Source organism: Hakea prostrata, chromosome 10 (assembly GCF_041222555.1).
Source record: "Hakea prostrata isolate BN-2017 chromosome 10, UWA_Hpros_2, whole genome shotgun sequence".
Taxonomy (NCBI): Eukaryota; Viridiplantae; Streptophyta; class Magnoliopsida; order Proteales; family Proteaceae; genus Hakea; species Hakea prostrata.
In genome coordinates, this window is record NC_142609.1 from 41,317,880 (window position 1) to 41,326,146 (window position 8,267).

Genomic DNA, 8,267 nt, shown 5'->3' on the forward strand with positions numbered 1-8,267 from the left:
ACCGCATATTTTATTAGTCCGAATCACTTCCTGTGAGAAGCAGACAAGCGGTACAAGCTCTGCGGTGCTTTTTTACCAGAAAAATGGGTGGATGGGTTTATAGTTATTATTCAAGTGTAGATTTTACCTCTAATTTTTTTATAATTATTATTCAAGTGTGGGTTTCACGTCATTTTTTTTAACCTCTTGATGGAGAGGCGATCCCCAACTCCATATTTACAAGGAGGGTTCTCATGCATTTTTCGGTTCACATTATTTTTTATTTTTTTTTTTTTTTTTTGGTAATTCAGACATTCATTGGATAGAGGAGCAGGGGTTACACAAGGCATCTTGATTACAAATATCAAGGAGCCAATATTCAGATAACTGTCAAATTGTCCTGTCTGCTAAGGACAGAGCATGTTATGCTAGGGAATGAGCTACTCTATTAGCATCCCTACTAGTGTGACGAAAAGTGATAACTGTGAAATCCCTTGAGAGAAACTATATCTCTTCAACTATCTGCTGAATTTCAAGGGCGAGATATTCTATGGGTCAATGAGGAGATTGATTAGCTGAAGGCAATCTGACTCCACCTCACAATGCAGAAATCCCTGCTGAGTGGCAAAGGAAATTCCTTCTTTAATTGCCAAGGTCTCTCCCATCAAAGCAGAGGTTATCATTGTTTATAAATGGGTCACTTGTTAAATGTATGATAAAGGGATATGAGATGAGCACAAACCTCTACTTCAATGAATAGTGAATCGTGACTCTTCTCGATCAGAAGAAAACTTTTGACCTATAGAATTTAAAGAAAAAATTTTCAAAAATTGTAAATTTAAAATATCTTCTACAATCATGATATATAGAATTTAAATTAATTACTAATTTCTAATAGTGAGACAATGAATTTAATATACCGAACCGTCCTCTTTTCTCCCTTGGTTGTTTTTCCCTTGAAACCTCTATTTTGTTGACTCATGTCACACTAACCATTACAAGGGGGAAAAAATTTGCATCCATGGCGATAGTCTTCACATTCTTAATAGAAAAAAGGCATTTTTCCTTGATTTAAAGTATCTTTTACAATTATGATATACCAAATTGAAAATAACTACTAATTTCCAAATAATCAAACAATGAACCTAAAATACCTAGTGTGTCATTTCTCCCTTTGTTGTTTTTCTCTTAAACCTCTCTTCTATCCGCTCATGTCACCTTAGCCCTTGGAAAAAAAAACTAAATAGCCATCCATGTCAATAATCTTCACATTCTTAATAGAAGATAGGTATTTCTAATAAATTTTCTATCCATCATAACAAATTATGCTATAATTATTAAGACGAATGAATAGCGTATTCAATGTAATAATTTGTGTAATAGAACATTGTCCAATTGTACCACATAAGATGTCTGACCACTTGAGGTTTCTATCCTTGTATAGGGGGGAGGTAGTTGTTTGCAAAATGCCAAAGACACTTTGCATCTTAACGTAGGACCCACAAGGCATACAACTAAATAGCATTTTCTCCCCCCCCCCCCCCCAACATGATTTAATTTCCTTGTTTACCAAAAAAAAAAGTTTTTAATCTCTTTATAGTGTAATAGTTTTATCTAATGTCCTTAAAGTATCTATCTTGTGTCATTTTTTATTGATTTTAGATATAAATTCGCATGTTAGTTTTAGAGTCTAATTCAAATAAGGGAAAAGGTTTTGTCTATAAATGTGACATATACCAAATGGAAACTTGATTGGAATCATAATCAATGGGTGGGTAATCATGATAAGATGTTGATAGTTACATGTTGAACTTTTATTCTTTGGTTCATTTGGGTGGCCCATACTAAGCTTGTTTTATGAGAAAATCATGGTGGCCAAGTGAGACTATTGCAGCAACAAGTCAGATGTTCCAAGATTAGTTAAGCACATAACCATACCTATAGACCCCTTCAGTATAGCCTTATATGTGAATGTTGATGTCCTAGTTATGTAGTGTCTTGATAATGATCAATGTGTCTGGTTTTCAGATGTGACCATTGATAGGGAGAATGAAAAGGTAAGATTGGAGCTTAATGGTGAGGCCATTGGTTTGCATCAAGCATTGCTGGAGCTTAGGGATTGGCATGTGCCTAAGGGGATTTTAGCTACAGACAATCAGTTATTAGAGGCAATAGGGTCAGGTTGGGCCAAGCTTTTTCAATCTCAAACCCAACCCTCTGTATTATAATCTAAGCCCATTATTGCCCTGATCTTAATTCAAGGCCAAGGATTATTGTCCCTAACCCTAAGCCCTATAGGGCCAAGCCAAGCCCATTCTCGCCCTAATTGGCCCTATCCCTAGCTCTATCCCTAACCCTAGCCTTGATTGGCCCTATACTTGGCCCTGTCCCTGGCCCTAATTGGCCTTGTCCCTAGCCCTAGCTTTGGCCCTAGTTGACCCTATTCTTGGCCTTGACCCTGATTGGCCATATCCTCGTCCTTATTCATAATTTCATTGAGATCAAGCATTAGGGACAAAATTAGGACAAGAATTAGGGTTAGAATCAGGGCCAAAATCAAGGGGTTATAGCAAAAAATCAAGGACTAGTCAAGACAGACTTGGCGGACCAAAGAGTAATCCCAGGCCCGCCCTTGGCCCTAGTTAGGGCTAATATTTTGGCCCTAACCCACCCTTAAGGCCAAAATCTTGAGCCCAAACCCTATTCAAGCTCAAGGCGGATTTAGGGTGGGTTAGGTCCATCAGGACCAGCTTGCACCCCTGCTGAACTTCAGGCCATCACAGTCTCGACACTCTCCCATATGCGTAGAGAGCAAGTATAGAAGGTTCTAGAGCAATTCTACTTGTCGTTTTCTCAGTCTCTTCTTCATCGTCCTCTTCTTTGACTTAGAAGCATATCTGAAGCACATTGGTGAATTCTACTTACTTATTTTCCATTTCTTCTTTGTCTTAGTTCTTAGATCTTCTTGTATCTTCTCACTTATGTTTAGTCTTGAAAATGGTTACCGTGCTTATCATTTTGTTTTGATCAAATATATTGAGTTCATAAGACTCTAACCTCAAATCCTTATTTTAGGAACTGCGAATCTCTAAAGTCTGATGAATTTTCAAGTGAAATACCTCGGGAAAAATTTGTAGGTTGCGGTTTGTTCCTAGTTTTCACTTTTCTTCTATTTTTTTCTGCAGTTTGTTCTTCATTTTCACTTTTATTTTCTTCTTCCTTTATTATCTGTTTCTTCATTCAAAATGTTGAATGTATTAACTCCCTAAAATCAGGTTAAATACCTCTGGAGATTTATTTTTCCCTTCTCCTTCACCTCCAACCCCCATTCCCCAAAATTTATTGACCTTCTATTTGGAGTTTGAGGTTATAATATGAAATTAATGGATTTAGTTCTCAACGATCTCTAACACTTCATTTCATATATATGGACATGATGTAGACCTCCTTTAGGTTGTTGCCATTTGTACAATTGCATTAGTGCCTTCAGCCTTTCATTCTTCCTTCTTTTCCTATTTCATCGTCTCATGTGTGCTATTTGTGTTTGTCTCCTCAATCCTTGTTTTCTTTCAAGATCCTTCAGATTCAACTATATATAAGGCAAAGGTTTCAAACTATTATTTGTTTTCTCCTCAAGACCTACAACTAGGTTCACCGTGGAAAACATACATAAATCATTGTCTCTATAGATTCAATTTTGATGGTTAATAAGTGCAAAGGTATTTCAAAATTGATGGTGTTTAGCTCAACTGATCTTACACAAGCACTTAATATTGGTGGGACATGTCTTTGGGTCCCTACTCCAATCAATATTCACCATGTTCTCTTTGATATTGATATACTTAAACATGGGTTTATTAGTTGTTATATTGTATATTTTTCAAAGCTGAGGAATGTGATTGGTGATACTCTAACTCATAGGCTTATGTCATTGACAAGCACGATGATTTGACACATTTCCATGACCAAGCTTTGTTAATCAACTCTCTACCTTTTGTTATTGATTGTCTCAATAATATTCACTTTTTATCCCCAAAAGACAATATATACCAACACTCCAATGAGACTATCTCTTTCCTCCCTATATGAACAAAAATTTATATCAATCTATTTGAATGAGTGATGGACAAAAACATGAGAGTACTACTTTTGGACAAAACCACATCCCCTTCAATTAAATATAACCGTTTTAACTTAAGGGCACTTATTGTTTATACTCATACTCACACATTAAATCACGAAATACCTTAATAGTCCATAAAGGAGTTAAATGGAATTAGTGCTTTATATTTGGATTTATCATCCTCTAATTATAAAACTATTATGTTGCACTTTGTTGATGTGCCCTCCTAAGCTAGATGAACGCATATAAAATATAACAAATTACTATGACACCTCAAAACAGAGGGCTTAAACATTAACACCCCACTTTATATTTGAAAAGTAAAGATACCCCAAACTTGAACTTTAATAGATACATTAGTCCAATCCATTTATGAATACTGTTAAGCGATTTATTTTTCAAGTCCCAAAACTATCATTTGAATTATATGATATACTTCATAAATTTGTTTATTTACTCAAGTTTTAACATGCACAAGTTCCATCAAGTACATAAGTTTTTTTTTTTTTTTTTTTTTTTTTTATATTGAAATAATCATATGATTTCAGCATTTTCCTTTTATTTCGGGTTTAACCATGGGATGTGTTCTTTCATCTCTCTAATCAATTATCTCTCCTTTATTGGTTTTTGTCTCTTTAGCCTTCTCTTACTTCCCAGGTTTTAGCAACACCGATAAACAATAAATTCCGTTTTAATCAAATATAACATTCATCTTAATTCCAATATGGAGACTCTCATCTTCTTCGTGATCATAATCTATCTAATGTTTTTATGAATTATGTTGGTACACCTAATGAAATTGTTGAATGAGCACCAAATGACATAGCTAATCCATTTACATAACATCAATATAACATGGAAACAACTTTACCCAACCTTGATTCCAAGGAAATTAACACATTAAAGTGGATCAATTACTTATACAAGAGGAGGTTATGGTAAAATTGTTTTAATCGACAATGGCTTATTCAAACAAACTAAATACGGAACACAACAATAAGAAGCGACAAGTTGTTTTTGTGTAGAGGGATGATTTCATGTAAAAAAATTGTTAAAATACAAAATGGGGATCCAATTGATCCGTGCAAATGTTGACTATAAACCACAAGCAATCATAATGACCCTACAACTAGTTCTTGGATTTGAATAACTCAGGGCTTATTAGCGTGAATAGATCATATTGAAATAGGTACTGGTGGTGGTCGGTGCCTCCAGAGCCAAAGAAAAGAGCGGAAGAGACAAGAGTCAAAGAGGATAGACAATAGGTTAGAGAGATGAGAAAACAAACCATAGTTAAAGATTGAGAAATACTAGCCCTATGATTTAATATGACAAATGTTCATCATTTTGATGGTTCACCAAAAATCGAGCAAAAAAAATCCGATATTTTAACCTCGAGGGATGGCTCAATTGGAAAAAATCAACACTTCCATGTAGGAGGTCAGAGTTTGAATCCTCTCGGGACTAGGGGCAAGACCTTGCCTCTATATAAATTATATATAATAGCTCCCCCCTTAAGAATGTAGTCAAGGTGCGTGAAAGCTGGCTCAAACAAACCTTATTTCCAAAGAAAAATCCAATATTTTCAGTCTGTTATACATTAGTTACACACGTACCACTAACTATTATAATGGAACTAGAGCCATGTGTTTTTGAAAAGTCAAATGAGGTAACGATGTTTAAAGGCGTTATTTTGGAGTGACAGAGCAATTTACTAGTATAAAATGCAATAAAGTAGTCATATAATTTGATTTTTACCAACTCACATTGCAATAATATTTCCCTTATTTTTCATAAATTATATGAGAAAACGAAGGTTATTTGATCGGCTCTTACACATGGACAAGTTAAGCAAGTTAATAGTTCTCATGTATCCGTGCCCTTATACTTTGCCCGGGGGGGGGGGGGGACAACAATTTTTTCTTCTGTTGGGGGAAGAAAAAAAAATATTACAAAAACACCCCTGTTCTTATTTATTTTGCCCCCTCTCTGGGCGGGGGGGGGGGGGGGCCCACTTTGGGTTGGTCCGTTCCTTTTTTTTTTGGGGTTTTGTATCGGTTGCCCGTTTGATGCTTTTTGTCCTAGTGATAGGGGTGAATCAACAATATTTTCTAATAAGGGTTTTCCCCTACTAGTGGCTAAATAAGTTTGTAATAATGCATTTGAATCTCTTTGAGCCTTAATCTAAATGAGCATGCATATGATAGCATCTTCAACAATATAAAATGGCATTGATGTTATTTATTCTTAATTATCAATTTATTTTTTTGGGTCGGTTTGGTTATCAACTTCATGGTATATTGCTGTTCAATTATCAATTCTTTTGTTTTTGTTTTCTACCACAATTATTATTTTATTCTTTTTGGCTAAGAGTCTAATTATATATTTTGAATTGAATAATAAACTTAGGAGTTATAGAATAAAACAGATAATTCTAAATTATGGATTTAATGTGTTTTAATATTTTTTTTGTCATCATCAATCCAATTACAAGAATTAGGGTCCATAAGCTAAGAGAGGCAAAGGTGGGGGAAAGAGGAGTGGATTGAGACTTAAATTAAAACCTCTTTAGTTTTACTGTTTCTATATAGAAGGCTACTACCCAGTGTGTGAAAAAGATATCTACGTATCTAATGTGTCAATCCTTAAGAATTGTTAGGTTTGATTAGATGCTATTTGACTCGTGTCCTTACACTATGACTAACATGTGTGATAAATGTGTCAAATCAACCTCATGGGTGGCTCAGTTGGTAAAAAACCAACCCCTCCAAGTAGGAGGTCAGAGTTTGAATATCCTCAAGGTCAAAGACAAAGCCCTATCTTATATTTAAATTAAGAGCAAATTGCACTGACACCTCAAAATGGAGGCCTTAAAGCACTGACACCCCACTTTATGTTTAAAAAACATAGAGACCCCAAAATTGAATTTTCATTGGATATATTTGTTCAATTTGTCATTGAAAACCTTTCAACACTGTTTATTATAGGGATATTTTTGAAAATAAATAATGAACTAACTATTTTCAAGGATAAATTTGACAAATATATCCAATGAAAATTAGGGGTGTCAATTTATAGTCCGAACCCGTTAAAACCAAACCGCACCGGCTCGTTATAGCCCGAACTGGCATGAACTAAACCTTAATGGGCCGTAATTGGGCTGAGGGTTCGGAGCCCACACCAACCCGAAACCGAACCGCAACCCGTTAACCCGTTTTATAACCCATTTTGTAATTTTACATTAAATAGTATTTGAATCATTATATTACCATTATGTAGTTGGTGTAGACAATTAAAAAAATTAAGCATAAAATCAAAGATCAAATAGTCATTTTACTACTTAATACCTAGGTTCTTGATTTCTATAGAATGGGTGGGTTTTTTTTTAATGGAAATTGACCAATAGCAAATTGCTTTCTATATAATTTTTGCTTTTGTTGTAGGATGCCCAATTGTTTTTTCTTGTTTTTTTATTATACACCATAAACCGTTAATCAACCCGAATATAAACCGTTGGTCCAAACCTTTAATTAGCCCGAACCCAAACCACACCAAACCGAAACCGTTATTTTGCTAAAGGCCGTTGTTTGGGCTAGATGTTGATCTGAAACCGTTAGCCCCCTGACGGCTCAAAAAGGCCTGTTCTTTCAATGAAAATCTAATTTCGGGGTCTCTATGCTTTTTAAACATATAGTGGGGTGAAGTGGGGTGTCGGTGCTTTAAGGCCTCCATTTTGGGGTGCTAGTGTAATTTGCTCTTAAATTAAAATGTAACAGCTGCCTCTTTAGGATGTAGTTAATGTGCTTGAAAGCTGGCTTAAAAAAACCTCAGTTGCAAAAAATAAGTATAAAATATATTTGATCGATTTCAAACATTTACCAATCTATTTTGATTCGAATCAATTGATTCATCCAATCCAAGTCCAAACACTAAAACTTAAGGGCAGTGGTTCTTCGATTTGAATCCGACCCATTTATCCAGAAAAAGGGAATAACCGATCCATTGGAGTTAGAAAAAACTTGGTTGTCAAGTAATTGGGTGGACCGGTTTGGTTCACAGCAAAAAGATCCCGTAGATTTGCGTGTTGGAAGGGCATCTTAAAAGTAAATATGAGATATATTTTTTATTTTTATTTTTTTAGCATCGTTTTTTCATGCAAATAATT